We start from the raw sequence: 16,150 nt of genomic DNA, 5'->3' as shown, positions 1-16,150 counted from the left end.
GTGCTCTCTGCTCTGTAACTATGCACCTTGCTGTGTAACTGCACACTCTGCTGTGTAACTGTGCTCTCTGCTGTGTAACTGTGCTCTCTGCTGTGTAACTGCACACTCTGCTGTGGAACTGCACACTCTGCTGTGGAACTGCACACCCTGCTGTGTAACTGTGCTCTCTGCTGTGCAATTGAGCTGTCTGATGTGTAACTGCACTCTCTGCTGTGTAACTGTGCTCTCTGCTGTGTAACTGTGCTCTCTGCTGTGCAATTGAGCTATCTGATGTGTAACTGCACTCTCTGCTGTGTAACTGTGCACCCTGATGTGTAAATGCACACTCTGCTGTGTAACTGTGCTCTCTGCTGTGTAACTGTGCTCTCTGCTGTGTAACTGCACACTCTGCTGTGTAACTGTGCTCTCTGCTTTGTAACTGTGCTCTCTGCTGTGTAACTGTGCTCTCTGCTGTGTAACTGTGCTCTCTGCTGTGTAACCGTGCTCTCTGCTGTGTAACTGCGCTCTATGCAGTGTAACTGTGCTCTCTGCTGTGTAACTGTGCTCTCTGCTGTGTAACTGTGCTCTCTGCTGTGTAATGCACACTCTGCTGTGTAACTGTGCTCTCTGCTGTGTAACTGTGCTCTCTGCTGTGTAACTGTGCTCTCTGCTGTGTAACTGTGCTCTCTGCTGTGTAACCGTGCTCTCTGCTGTGTAACTGCGCTCTCTGCTGTTTAACCGTTCTTTCTGCTGTGCAATTGAGCTACCTGATGTGTAACTGCACTCTCTGCTGTGTAACTGTGCACCCTGATGTGTAACTGCACACTCTGCTGTGTAACTGTGCTCTCTGCTGTGTAACTGTGCTCTCTGCTGTGTAACTGTGCTCCCTGCTGTGTAACTGTGCCCTCTGATGTGTAACCGTGCTCTCTCCTCAGTCCCGTTATCTAGATCGTTAATATATAAACACACAATGACACAAACACACAATGACACACAGAATAGGTGCCGAGCAAACCAGCAAGATATTGAGATAGAAAACCTAACTATTTAGTAAAATGTGTTTTCTGTTTTTGTGCTCCCTGCTGTGTAACCGTGCTCCCTGCTGTGTAACTGTGCTCCCTGCTGTGAAACCGTGCTCTCTGCTGTGTAACTGTGCTTTCTGCTGTGTAACTGTGCTCTCTGCTGTGTAACTGTGCTCTCTGCTGTGTAATTGTGCTCCCGGCTGTTTAACTGAGCTCTCTGCTGTCTAACTGAGCTCTCTGCTGTGTAACTGAGCTCTCTGCTGTCTAACTGAGCTCTCTGCTGTGTAACTGAGCTCTCTGCTGTCTAACTGAGCTCTCTGCTGTCTAACTGAGCTCTCTGCTGTGTAACTGTGCATCCTGCTGTGTAACCGTGCTCTGTGCTCTTTAACTGTTCTCTCTCTGTCATGGAACCGTGACTCTGCCGGGGACAGATCTTCACCGTGGTTGTGTCAAACCATTCCCTGTTGTGTAAATGTGTTCCCAGTTGTGGAAATATGATCCGTCTGAAGCAGAACCTTTCTCCGCCATTACTGAGACTAAATTTCAATTCTAGATTTATTAAATCTTGTCACGAAAGGTGAGTTCAGGCCTCTGGATTCCCAGTCCAGCGACATAACCTTCTGTTGCTGTTATCAAAACAGTTCGTTCATCTCAACATTCTTAATACTGAGAAGTCGTGGCGCCAAATCTAATGTTTTTTTCCCCACGCAGATTCAATCCCTACTCATCGAATGACTGGGACACCGTTCATCGCATTACTGCAATCCCGCGTGTCTGGTTTTACAATGCTTTCTATAGAACGAATTGGCAATGCAGATATAAGCTGCGATGGCCGAGTGGTTAAGGCGTTGGACTCGAAATCCAATGGGGTTTCCCCGCGTAGGTTCGAACCCTACTCGCAGCGAAATAATGGCAATATTGGAGCCATTTGTTCGAAAAATGCGGTGTTGTTTTCATCATTCAATGTTTTCTGTTGAAATGTCATTACATAAGAATCTTCTTGTGCCCTGTAGCTGTGTTTCTCATTCTGCTTTCGCTCTGAATTTTCTGATTTGTCAGGACAAGATCACCACCTCAGTAACGTTCATATTAACTTCATCAGGAACCAGAATTGTGAAAAATCACAAAGCAATGTGAAATTTATTTTTGTCATCTTTTGCCAGAATTTATCATATGTCAGAATTTTTAATGTCTCTTATTGTGAAACTGACCAGCCGAACTGAAAGTTCTAAATAAAGCAGCGCAACAAATTGAAGGCTTGTCAACAGCCGGGAAGGGAGCAATGCTCCCCATATACCGTCCCTGCTGACTCACCATGGCCCAACTATTGTTTATCTTCACTTTGCATTTGCTTGAGAAACTGTTTTTAATCATTCTTACAATGTTTATGTTATTCCACTCCAATTTAAGAATGTTCCGAAAGTGTCCGTGTCGCACGGCTCCCGTTCAGCCAGGAGATGGCACCAGTCCACAATACATTTATTGATGCTATTTATTTCTGATGTTCTGTGTGTAACAACAATCGCTTATTGTCACAAGTCGGCTTCAGTGAAGTTACTGTGAAAAGTCACTTTCCGGCGCCTGTTTCGGCAGGCCGTACGGAACCATTACATAGGACTCTTACTGCGGCCTGAGACCTCAACTCGTTCTTGTGTCCCGATGCGGCCGTTTGTAACCTGCTTAAATCATCACTTTTATTAATTAGTCATCATTTTGTAAGTAACCTAGGTGCTAATTTCACCAGGTACCAGGAGTGTCCATAACACAGTTTGTCAACTGAAATGTACTTGTCTCATTTTTCTGGCCCGGATAACCCAGCTGTTTACTATTGTTTCTAACTGAGAACTCATGTGTTCTAAAAACATTTGTACTGAAAAAGAATGAAGCTCGATTTTAAGGAAGAAGCGCACGAATGAAGATTATTTTGTGTATTGTATTTGAGGAGTGTCCAAATTTAAAATGCTCATGAATGAAAGTGTCTTTGCCGAACGCCTCCCGTTCAGCCAGGAGATGGCACCAGTCCACAATAAATGTATTTATGCAGTTTATTTCCAATGTTATGAATCATTACATAGGGCTCTTACTCTGGCCTGGGAGCTTACCTTGTCTCTGTGTCCTGAGGCTGCCATCTTCACCCTGTTTAAGCAATCATAGAATACTTCTTGTGCAGAAGGAGGACATTCGGCCCATCGAGTCTGCACTGATCAACCCAAGGAGCACCCAACCTACGGCCCATACCCACGTAAACGTTTGGACACTAAGGGCCAATTTAACATGGCCAATCCATCTAAACTGGACATCTTCGGACAGTGGAGGAAACTCACGCAGACACGGGAAGAACGTGCAAGACTGTAACCCAAGGCTGGAATTGACCCAGGGTCCCTGAGTGTTAACCACGGTGACACCCAAAAGCCGACTCTGGTGGGATTTGAACCTACCGCCTCATGGCCACGAATTGCATGTTTTTGTATTAGTCGTCATAATGTAAGCCATGATGTGGGGATGCCGGTGTTGGACTTGGGTGGGCTCAGTAAGAAGTCTTACAGCACCAAGTTTAAGTCCAACAGGTTTCTTTCGATTCACCGTCCCTTTTTTTTGTTGCTTCTAATTGCATTCATTCATTTTGCACTTGGACGGCGGAGAGACAGCTGGAGATTTTTCTAGAATGAATTGTAGAGCTCAAGGCTCAGACAGCTGAAGACGCGGCCGCCATTGATGGAACAATGAAAAGTGCAAATGACAAGAGGACAAGGAAAGAGAAAGGTCTGGGAATGGAACCGGAACTCCAGTGAGAAATCTCCCCCGAACCACTAATGTTCACACGGCCGCTCATTCCACGTGTCCAGTCGGAAACCTGTCTGAAGGACCATGCAGTCTGACAGAGCGCCTGTGATAATCCTCCACTGTCTGATCTAAAGCTGCAACATGAGCTGTTCATCACAGCTGTGATAAACGTGTTGGTGTTAGCATTCAGTGGTGTCGATTCACATCATCCTTGTTTGGAGCTGCCTGTGAGGAACAAACTGCCCGCTGATATATCTGCCCAGTTTGCAATCTGTATGAGGAGGGAACAGACTGACTCTGGTCAGCAGCTTTCAAAGATTTTATTTGAGTCCAGAATGGGTTTTCTTCTGTGACGTTGTTCTGATGGGAAAGCGGAGAGTGACTGGAGTCGCCTTTCAGAAGGAAGTTCGGGGCGGCAGTTTCACTTACCTGGAGACATTGATAAACCTGTTGCTGATTTATTCAAACCTTGCCTAAAAACCGACTCTGGTGGGACTCGAACCCACAACCTTTGAATGTCTCATCACGACAGCGACTAGAAGTCCAACGCGCTATCCGTTGCGCCACAGAGCCACACCTGCAGTGCTTTCCCATCCCCATATGAGGATTTCTGTAGTTGTCCAACAGGCAGTTCAAAAGTTCCGTAATTCGCACAGTGACGACATTTCAAAACTACTTCATTGTCTGGGAATGTTTTGGGCCGCACTGTGGTTGTGAAAAGCGCGACAGAAATTCTAGTAAAACTCCGAAAGAACACAGCCAGGTTGGTGCAAAGGGAGGACATGTAGCAGACAAGGAATGAGGCGATTTATTTTTCTAGGAAGAACAGAAGTAGACAATATAAAATCAAGTGTCTATTTACAAAAAAGAGTGCAGGAACAGCGGGACATGTGTCCAAATCATTGAAGGTGACAGGGCAGGCTGTAAGAGTCGTTTATAAATCAAACAGTGTCATGACTTTATTAACAGCGGCACAGAGTACAAGATGACAGAGGGGTCATCTCTCCCTTTTCAGCTCCTGACTGCAGAGGCTTTTCTTGTGAAACCGTTTATTGGAAAACCTCTTTCCCTGGAGGGAGGCGGGAGTTTGGAACTCGCTGCCTGAAAGGTTGGTGGAGCAGAGCCCCTCATAATATCTAAGAAGTGTTTAGATGGGCATTTGCGATCCCAGGGTACACGAGGCGATGATCCAAGTGCTGGGAAATGGAATGAGAATGGTTCGGTGGTTGTTTCTGACCGGCACAGATGCGATGCGCTGAAGGGCCATTACTCTGCTGTCTGATTCGATGACTTTATGAATGAAATGCAACATGTGTTTGCAGCTGTCTCTGTTTATATCCTGTTGTATTCACAGGAACAAACAAACTGGGCTGGTCGTTGAGCACCTCGAGACTGTTCTGCCCTACATTTAGATTGAGTAAGGGCTCCGTGTATTTTAACTCCAGCTCCCTGACTGGATTTCAGAAACCCTCCACAAACGGCCGTCTTATTGAATAATACAGATCCCAGAGATGGATAATCAGCGATAATCACAGCCAGAGAGACCTGCAATAACCCTCAGAGCAGGAAAGGCAACTCATTGTCCTTTGGCCCAACAGCAAAATACTGCGGATGCCGCAAATCTGAAACAAAGACAGAAAATGCTGCAAATATTCAGCTGACCCGGCAGCTTCTGTGGAGAGAGGAACAGGTCGTTCCAATGAAGGGTCAGGATCTGAAATGTTAACTATTTCTCTTGTCAGTGATACCACAGATTCGTAAAATATTTCAAGCATTCCGGTTTGTTCAGCTAAACATCCTCACACTCTGTAGCTTAGATCAATCCCAGCAGGGTGTCACTGCGTTTGACCTGATCTGTGTGATTGAACACTTCCTCCATAAAGTCACAGGGTCATAGATGTTTACAGCATGGAAACAGGTCCTTCGGCCCAGCTTGTCCATGTTGCCCAGTTTCTATCACCAAGTTAGTCCCACTTGCCCACATTTGATCCATGTCCCTCTATATTCACCCTGCCCAGGAAAATTTGATTTGATCAAATTAGCATTTGATAAGGTTCCCCATGGTAGGCTTATGCAGAAAGTAAGGAGGCATGGGATAGTGGCAAATTTGGCCAGTTGGATAACGAACTGGCTAACTGATAAAAGTCAGAGAGTGCTGGTGAATGGCAAATATTCAGCCTGGATCCCAGTTACCAGTGGCGTACCGCTGGGTCCTCTGCTGTTTGTGATTTTCATTAATGACTTGGATGAGGGAGTTGAAGGGTGGGTCAGTAAATTTGAAGACGATACGAAGATTGGTGGAGTTGTGGATAGTGAGGAGGGCTGTTGTCGGCTGCAAAGAGACATAGATAGGATGCAGAGCTGGGCTGAGAAGTGGCAGATGGAGTTTAACCCTGAAAAGTGTGAGGTTGTCCATTTTGGAAGGACAAATATCAATGCGGAATACAGGGTTAACGGTAGAGTTCTTGGCAATGTGGAGGAGCAGAGAGATCTTGGGGTCTATGTTTATACATCTTTGAAAGTTGCCACTCAAGTGGATAGAGCTGTGAAGAAGGCCTATGGTGTGCTCGCGTTCATTAACAGAGGGATTGAATTTAAGAGTCGTGAGGTGATGATGCAGCTGTACAAAACTTTGGTAAGGGCACATTTGGAGTACTGTGTACAGTTCTGGTCGCCTCATTTTAGGAAGGATGTGGAAGCTTTGGAAAAGGTGCAAAGAAGATTTACCAGGATGTTGCCTGGAATGGAGAGTAGGTCTTACGAGGAAAGGTTGAGGGTGCTAGGCCTTTTCTCATTAGAACGGAGAAGGATGAGGGGCGACTTGATAGAGGTTTATATGATGATCAGGGGAACACATAGAGTAGACAGTCAGAGACATTTTCCCCGGGTGGAACAAACCATTACAAGGGGACATAAATGTAAGGTGAAAGGTGGAAGATATAGGAGGGATATCAGAGGTAGGTTCTTTACCCAGAGAGTAGTGGGGGCATGGAATCACTGCCTGTGGAAGTAGTTGAGTCGGAACCATTAGGGACCTTCAAGCAGCTATTGGATAGGTACATGGATTACGGTAAAATGATATAGTGTAGATTTATTTGTTCTTAAGGACAGCACGGTAGCATTGTGGATAGCACAATTGCTTCACAGCTCCAGGGTCCCAGGTTCGATTCCGGCTTGGGTCACTGTCTGTGCGGAGTCTGCACGTCCTACCCGTGTCTGCGTGGGTTTCCTCCGGGTGCTCCTGTTTCCTCCCACAGTCCAAAGATGTGCAGGTTAGGTGAATTGGCCAATGATAAATTGCCCTTAATGTCCAAAATTTGCCTTGGTGTTGGGTGGAGGTGTTGAGTTTGGGTATGGTGCTCTTTCCAGGAGCCGGTGCAGACTCAAAGGGCCGAATGGCCTCCTTCTGCACTGTAAATTCAATGATAATCTATGATTAATCTAGGACAAAGGTTCGGCACAACATCGTGGGCCGAAGGGCCTGTTCTGTGCTGTATGTTCTATGTAAATATCTCATTGTATTTTAAAGAAAACATTGTACCGATTCTACACTGCCTCTGGCAGCCCATTTCGGATGCTCACCACCCTCCGCGTGAAAGCAAATCCTCTCTGGTCTCTTTGGCATCTCTCCCCTCTCACCTTAAACCTATGCCCTTTAGGCTCCTCTACCTTTGGGAACATATGTTGACTATCTGCCTGATCTATGCTCCTCATTATTTTATAGACCTCTATCAGTTCACCTCGAAGCCTCCGACGCTCCAGGGAAAAAATCCAAGCCTGTCCCGTCTCTCCTTATAACCCAGAGGACCAAGTCCTGGTAGCATCCTCGTAAATCTCTTCGGCACTCTTTCTAGTTTACCAATATACTTCCCATAATAGGGTGACTAGAACTGAACATAGTATTTCATGTGTGCTCTTACCAATGTATTGTACAACTTCAATAAGACGTCCCGACTCCTTTATTCAATATCCTGACCAATAAAACCGAGCATGCTGAATGGCTTCTTCACCACCCTGTCCACCTGCGACTCTACTTACAAGGAGCTCCGAACTTGTACCCCTAGATTTCTTTGTTCTGTAATTCTCCCCAAAGAATACAACAGCGCAAAATCTGTCTTTGTTCCAGAATTGCAGGTTTAACTTGTCCTTCACTTTCCAGTGGATAATTTACAGACATTTTAACAGAAGGACTGAATTCAGTCCAATGATTAATGCTTTCGACTAGAAATCAACTGGATTTTTCCCTTTGACTTCAGTCCTGCTCCCAGAGAATCTGTTCAGTCGTTAAAATAATGTTTTCTTTTGAATCCTTTATTTCCACCGAATGTTGACGCTGAAATTCCTCACAGTTCTCTCCATTGTTATCTACTCTGCGGGTATTGGCTGCACGGTCTCATTGAGACATGCTCACAGGGCTGTGAGAGAGGCTTTCTTGCAGGTTTTAGGCCTCTTTTGGTCATTAAACAAAAACCGGATATCTGCAGAGGAACTCGGAATACCAAACCTCTCTTCCCAGGATGAACTTAGTCAGGGGACAAAATGTTGTTTGAATACAGAATAAAAGGTTTGAGGATTTGGGGTGAGATTCCAGGAGATTTGGGAAGAGAGTCATGTTGTGGAGCATTGTGACAATAGCAGGATACGAGTTTGGCATATTACCCAGTCTGTGTGGGGGGGCGGGGGGAAGAAATTGTCTTGCCTGCCCACCCAAGTTGAATGTTGGATTTGAGGTGGTGATCAGATTCCGTGCGGAGGGTGAAATCCTTTCACTGAATTTCACGTTTACAGCTCAGGTCCTCGAGGAATCGCTGCTGTATTCCCAGGAGGTGGTGGTCTCATTCTTAAAGCAAAAAACTTCAATCCAGGACCGGTTTGGCAATAAGAACAAGCTGGAGGATTGGGATGATAGAAACTGTTCAGCACTGATTCACTTTATTCATTGTTGTGTCCTGGAATAAACAAGTGGATTGTAGCTGTCCATTAAAAACGCAAATAGAATTCGGAAGTTTCTGGCCAGTAACTTCACAGTGTCCACTATTACATCACTCAGCATCCTCAGCTGCATCACATCTGGTCCACATGACATTTCACCATTACCTACAGCCAGTCTTTCTCATTCCTCTTTGACATAAGTTTTATACAAAAGAAAACAATTACGAATGGTCGATGAGGAAAGTGAGCACTTTTCTTGAAGGGAGTTTAAAGAAACCTTTGTGATAAAGGAGTGGGATTAGGGAAATTAAAGTAAAAATAAGTGGAATGAAGGCGCGGGTTGTTCCTGGACTGACTGTAGAATTTGCTGTTTATTTATTCAATAGAGATTTCAGGCCAATTGTATTTGATGTCATTAAGGAGATTAACATTGAAGGAAGCATGTCGTTGTCTATAATGTGTGATTACCTCAAACAAAGAACAAAGAAATGTACAGCACAGGAACAGGCCCTTCGGCCCACCAAGCCCGTGCCGGCCATGCTGCCCGACTAAACTACAATTTTCTACACTTCCTGGGTCCGTATCCTTCTATTCCCATCCTATTCATATATTTGTCAAGATGCCCCTTAAATGTCCCTATCGTCCCTGCTTCCACTACCTCCTCCGGTAGCGAGTTCCAGGCACCCACTACCCTCTGCGTAAAAAACTTGCCTCGTACATCTACTCTAAACCTTGCCCCTCTCACCTTAAACCTATGCCCCCTAGTAATTGAGCCCTCTACCCTGGGGAAAAGCCTCTGACTATCCACTCTGTCTATGCCCCTCATAATTTTGTATACCTCTATCAGGTCTCCCCTCAACCTCCTTCGTTCCAGTGAGAACAAACCGAGTTTATTCAATCGCTCCTCATAGCTAATGCCCTCCATACCAGGCAACATTCTGGTAAATCTCTTCTGCACCCTCTCTAAAGCCTCCACATCCTGCTGGTAGTGTGGCGACCAGAATTGAACAGTATACTCCAAGTGTGGCCTAACTAAAGTTCTATACAGCTGCAACATGACTTGCCAATTCTTATACTCAATGCCCCGGCCAATGAAGGCAAGCATGCCGTATGGCTTCTTGACTACCTTCTCCACCTGTGTTGCCCCTTTCAATGACCTGTGGACCTGTACTCCTAGATCTCTTTGACTTTCAATACTCTTGAGGGTTCTACCATTCACTGTATATTCCCTACCTGCATTAGACCTTCCAAAATGCATTACCTCACATTTGTCCGGATTAAACTCCATCTGCCATCTCTCCGCCCAAGTCTCCAGACAATCTAAATCCTGCTGTATCCTCCGACAGTCCTCATCGCTATCCGCAATTCCACCAACCTTTGTGTCGTCTGCAAACTTACTAATCAGACCAGTTACATTTTCCTCAAAATCATTTATATATACTACAAAGAGCAAAGGTCCCAGCACTGATCCCTGTGGAACACCACTGGTCACAGCCCTCCAATTAGAAAAGCATCCCTCCATTGCTACTCTCTGCCTTCTATGGCCTAGCCAGTTCTGTATCCACCTTGCCAGCTCACCCCTGATCCCGTGTGACTTCACCTTTTGTACTAGTCTACCATGAGGGACCTTGTCAAAGGCCTTACTGAAGTCCATATAGACAACATCTACTGCCCTACCTGCATCAATCATCTTAGTGACCTCCTCGAAAAACTCTATCAAGTTCGTGAGACACGACCTCCCCTTCACAAAACCGTGCTGCCTCTCACTAATATGTCCATTTGCTTCCAAATGGGAGTAGATCCTGTCTCGAAGAATTCTCTCCAGTTATTTCCCTACCACTGAAGTAAGGCTCACCGGCCTGTAGCTCCCGGGATTATCCTTGCTACCCTTCTTAAACAGAGGAACAACATTGGCTATTCTCCAGTCCTCCGGGACATTCCCTGAAGACAGCGAGGATCCAAAGATTTCTGTCAAGGCCTCAGCAATTTCCTCTCCAGCCTCCTTCAGTATTCTGGGGTAGATCCCATCAGGCCCTGGGGACGTATCTACCTTAATATTTTTTAAGACACCCAACACCTCATCTTTCTGGATCACAATGTGACCCAGGCTATCTGCACCCCCTTCTCCAGACTCAACATCTACCAATTCCTTCTCTTTGGTGAATACTGATGCAAAGTATTCATTTAGTACCTCGCCCATTTCCTCTGGCTCCACACATAGATTCCCTTGCCTATCCTTCCGTGGGCCAACCCTTTCCCTGGCTACCCTCTTGCTTTTTATGTACGTGTAAAAAGCCTTGGGATTTTCCTTAACCCTATTTGCCAATGACTTTTCGTGACCCCTTCTAGCCCTCCTGACTCCTTGCTTAAGTTCCTTCCTACTTTCCTTATATTCCACGCAGGCTTCGTCTGTTCCCAGCCTTTTAGCCCTGACAAATGCCTCCTTTTTCTTTTTGACGAGGCTTACAATATCACTCGTCATCCAAGGTTCCCGAAAATTGCCGTATTTATCTTTCTTCCTCACAGGAACATGCCGGTCCTGTATTCCTTTCAACTGACACTTGAAAGCCTCCCACATGTCAGATGTTGATTTGCCCTCAATCATCCGCCCCCAATCTATGTTCTTCAGTTCCCGCCTAATATTGTTATAATTAGCCTTCCCCCAATTTAGCACATTCATCCTCGGACCACTCTTATCCTTGTCCACCAGTACTTTAAAACTTACTGAATTGTGGGCACTGTTACCGAAATGCTCCCCTACTGAAACATCTACCACCTGGCCGGGCTCATTCCCCAATACCAGGTCCAGTACCGCCCCTTCCCTAGTTGGACTGTCTACATATTGGTTTAAGAAGCCCTCCTGGATGCTCCTTACAAACTCCGCCCCGTCTAAGCCCCTGGCACTAAGTGAGTCCCAGTCAATATTGGGGAAGTTGAAGTCTCCCATCACCACAACCCTTTTGTTTTCACTCTTTTCCAAAATCAGTCTACCTATCTGCTCCTCTATCTCCCGCTGGACTTTGGGAGGCCTGTAGTATACCCCCAACATTGTGACTGCACCCTTCTTATTCCTGATCTCTACCCATATAGCCTCACTGCCCTCTGAGGTGTCCTCTCGCAGTACAGCTGTGATATTCTCCCGAACAAGTAGCGCAACTCCGCCTCCCCTTTTACATCCCCCTCTATCCCGCCTGAAACATCTAAATCCTGGAACGTTTAGCTGCCAATCCTGCCCTTCCCTCAACCAGGTCTCTGTAATGGCAACAACATCATAGTTCCAAGTAGTAATCCAAGCTCTAAGTTCATCTGCCTTACCCGTAATGCTCCTTGCATTAAAACATATGCACTTCAGGCCACCAGACCCGCTGTGTTCAGCAACTTCTCCCCGTCTGCTCTGCCTCAGAGCCACACTGTCCCTATTCCCTAGTTCTCCCTCAATGCTCTCACCTTCTGACCTATTGCTCCCGTGCCCACCCCCCTGCCATACCAGTTTAAACCCTCCCGTGTGACACTAGCAAACCTCGCAGCCACGATATTTATGCCTCTCCGGTTTAGATGCAACCCGTCCTTCTTATACAGGTCACACCTGCCCCGGAAGAGCTCCCAGTGGTCCAGATAATGGAAACCCTCCCTCCTACACCAGCTGTTTAGCCACGTGTTTATCTGCTCTATCTTCCTATTTCTAGCCTCACTGGCACGTGGCACAGGGAGTAATCCCGAGATTACAACCCTCGAGGTCCTGTCTTTTAACTTTCTGCCTAGCTCCCTGAACTCCTGCTGCAGGACCTCATGCCCCTTCCTGCCTATGTCGTTAGTACCAATATGTACAACGACCTCTGCCTGTTTGCCCTCCCCCTTCAGGATTCCCACTACCCGTTCGGAGACATCCTGGACCCTGGCACCAGGGAGGCAACATACCATCCTGGAGTCTCTTTCACGTCCACAGAAACGCCTATCTGTGCCCCTGACTATAGAGTCCCCTAATAACTTTTTACTGGTATTAATTATGTAACTTACTTAGTGATTAATTTATTCAGCCACTAGGAGTGTTTTAAGCTCATTCTGTAAACGGAACTTTGCGTGGCTCGTATTTCTGGCCCGTTTAACCCACCTATTTACTATTGTTTCAGACTGAGAACTTAGTTATTAATGTTGAACATTGTTGTTTATTTAAACTATGTTTCCACTCAAAACAAATTGATGCTGGTTATTAGATAAGTAACCCATGGGTGATGAGAACAATTGGTGAATTTTATTTGAGGAGTGTCCCCTCCTTTCCTGTCCTGACCTGCGATATTTACAAAGAACAAAGAAATGTACAGCACAGGAACAGGCCCTTCGGCTCTCCAAGCCCCTGCCGACCATGCTGCCCGACTAAATTACAATCTTCTACACTTCCTGGGTCCGTATCCCTCTATTCCCATCCTATTCATGTATTTGTCAAGATGCCCCTTAAATGTCACTATCGTCCCTGCTTCCACCACCTCCTCAAGGCAGAAGGAGGCCATTCGGCCCATCGAGTCTGCACCGACCCTCTTAAGCCCTCGCTTCCACCCTATCCCCGGAACCCAATAACCCCTCCTAACCTTTATGGTCACTAAGGGCAATTTATCATGGCCAATCCACCTAACCTGCACGTCTTTGGACTGTGGGAGGAAACCGGAGCACCCAGAGGAAACCCACGCTGACACGGGGTGAACGTGCAGACTCCAGACAGACAGTGACCCAGTGGGGAATCAAACCTGGGACCCTGACACTGTGAAGCCACAGTGCTAATCACTTGTGCTACCATGCTGCCCGAGAATTAGGCCACTCGACCCATCGAGTCTGCTCCGCCATTCAATCATGGCTGATATGTTTCTCATCCCCATTCTCCTGCCTTCTCCCCATAACCCCTGATCCCCTTATTAATCCAGAACCTATCTGTAAGATAGATCCAATTCTCACTCCTAGCCCCGTAACCCCACCTAATCTTTTTGGGGCAATTTCCCCCACAAAGTCACCCAATTCACCTAACCACATCCTTGGGAGGAAACCGGAGCACCCGGAGGAAACCCACGCAGACACGAGGAGAACGTGCAAAGTCCACACAGACAGTCACCCGAGGCCAGAATCGAACCTGGGAACTGGCGCTGTGAGGCAGCAGTGCAGACCACTGTGCCACCGTGCCGCCTCCAAATAAATTCCACCAGTTGCCATGGAGGGATTTTGAACCTGTGTCCTTCGAGAATTAGTCTGGGCCTCTGGATTACTAGCCCAGGAACATCACCATTACACCACAACCACTTATTTAATTAAATAATTCACCACTGTGATGGTCAGGAACTGAAGCTGGGTCAAATGCTGGGACAGTCACCACTATACCACCACCTGTCCCCGGGCAATGTCACCCCCTCTGTATTTATAGAACGAATACACAAACAATGAAGCGGGGGAATGTATTAAATCAGAGATTGGATATTCTTGTAACCAATATGGCTGTAATGGGAATCTTTCATTTTCCGATAGATCGGGATGAGCTGGATCGCTCAGGCAGAAATCAGCTATCTGGGGATTTAAATGTGATTACTACAATGATAATATTTAACCATGTTAATGTTATTTTGCTCCAATTGAAACGTGTCACGAATACATCGTTGCCTTGCTGCACAACTTGCTTTCAGCCAGGAGATGGCAGCAGTGCGCAATAGTTTGGGTCTCCTGTTTGGCCCACAGATCTGGATAGGAATGGAGCTGCTGCTTCCCGGGGAGCTGCCAAGCAAGAGGCACAGATATTGACCAACTGCACCTCCTCCAAATGGATTCCCCAAATTACTGAACAAAACAAAAACAAGCACAAATCATATTTTAAGAAACTATGACAGTGACTCTGAAAACAATACACCAACACCCCTGAAAGAATCGATTTGCTGTAACTAATTAAAGATGAACCGTTTCAATATCAGCCGTAATTCCTTACCAGTTCTCAGACAGGCGCCGACTGGTTAGAAGTTTGCTTCACTTTTCAAGGTCCGGCTCAATAAAATCAATCACAGGCCCATGGTCTGCTTTCCTCTTGTTCTCAGACACATCCACTTTCTACAAGGGCGCACTAACTGGTTTTCAGAGTAAGAGTCAGACTGCAGTCACCTCGTTCTCTCTCGATCCCTTTATCTCAGAACCACCTCACAACCAGGAATGGAACTTCTCACAGAGCCAAGAATGGAATAGTTTGTCGATTCTTCCACTGATTCAGGACCGTCCATCACCAGGACGTGTTGGTCCAAAAGAGTTGGATGAGATGGGGCTGAATTTCACTGTATCCAATCAGTCCCCGGAGAAGCACAAAAACAGTGAGTGAGGGAGAGAGAAAGAAACAAAGAAACAGATAGAGAGATAAAATATGTTCCATTTCTAACACGATCTTTTTACCCAGAAATACATTCAGCTGAATGAAACCGAACCACGTTTCCATTCGCTGCCGTTGCTGCTTCTCCTTCCGAACGTTGCAGGAAACGTTATTATTTATTGATTGTTGTTTTGAGTGCGAGCTTCTTTATATTTCGTTCAGTTCCAAAAACAAATGTTAAATATCTGACTGAACTCGATATAGGTTCAAACCGTTCATTTACAAACATTCCGATTCATTCTCGAGTCAGCGGCTTGGGCGGGGAGTTCAACAAACATTTCGAATCACAGGGCTCGAACCTGCGCGGGAAACCCCCATTGGATATCAAGTCCAACGCCTTAACCACTCAGCCATCGCAGCTGTATCATTTCATTGGTAATTTGGTCGATTGAATACATTCTAAAACCAGCCTGGAATCACTCCAGGAAGTTACTACATTCAAACGATCAACGGGGCCCCGGGGTTTATGTGAGGAGGGGTTGAATCTTCGTGGGAAATGACCATTGGATTTGGAGAGAAGCCTTTAGAGACTCGAAAATCTCAGCTCCCGAAACCCACAATTCCACCGATTAAATAGTTTGTGGAACACCATCAGTTACATTGGAAATCTATTAGAAATTCCAAAGGAACAGGACCACACTTCCCAGTCTGGAAGAAAATTAAAATGATGAAATCTAGAAATTACAGCACAGGAGACCTGTGCAGGCCGAATGGTCACATGATGACCTGATGACGCAACTAACATGATCACGTGTCTGGATTCCGGCAGTTCCCCGGATCGCGGTCTGAGCACAAGCCAGGAGGAGCTGCTCAATTATTAAATCATGGAGGCATATCCTGTGTGGCAGGATTTAGCTCCAACTCAATCTATAATTTTGTGGATGATAGCACTGTGATAAGTCATATCGCAAACAATGACGAATCACATACAGAAGGTAGATAAATGACATGGTTGCATAGTGTACTGTCATGAATGAAATGAAATGAAAAGAAATGAAATGAAAATCGCTTATTGTCACGAGTAGGCTTCAATGAAGTTACTGTG

The 16,150-nt window shown here is 46.0% G+C and overlaps 3 non-coding genes across 3 annotated transcripts; 1 reads left to right on the top strand and 2 right to left on the bottom strand.

Moving 5' to 3' along the window:
• The first annotated feature begins 1,823 nt into the window (after positions 1 to 1,823).
• Positions 1,824 to 1,905, top strand: trnas-cga (transfer RNA serine (anticodon CGA)). Its single transcript has one exon. It is a non-coding gene; the product is annotated as a tRNA-Ser (tRNA).
• A 2,361-nt stretch (positions 1,906 to 4,266) lies between these two features.
• trnar-ucu (transfer RNA arginine (anticodon UCU)) lies at positions 4,267 to 4,358 on the bottom strand. Its single transcript is given in 2 exon segments — positions 4,267 to 4,302; positions 4,322 to 4,358. It is a non-coding gene; the product is annotated as a tRNA-Arg (tRNA).
• Positions 4,359 to 15,380: 11,022 nt separating this feature from the next.
• Positions 15,381 to 15,465, bottom strand: trnas-uga (transfer RNA serine (anticodon UGA)). Its single transcript has one exon. It is a non-coding gene; the product is annotated as a tRNA-Ser (tRNA).
• Between the last annotated feature and the right edge of the window lie 685 nt (positions 15,466 to 16,150).

Source organism: Scyliorhinus torazame, chromosome 24, assembly GCF_047496885.1.
Source record: "Scyliorhinus torazame isolate Kashiwa2021f chromosome 24, sScyTor2.1, whole genome shotgun sequence".
Lineage (NCBI taxonomy): Eukaryota > Metazoa > Chordata > Chondrichthyes > Carcharhiniformes > Scyliorhinidae > Scyliorhinus > Scyliorhinus torazame.
The sequence above is the reverse complement of the archived record's forward strand: the minus strand, read 5'-3'. Positions and strand labels throughout refer to the sequence as shown.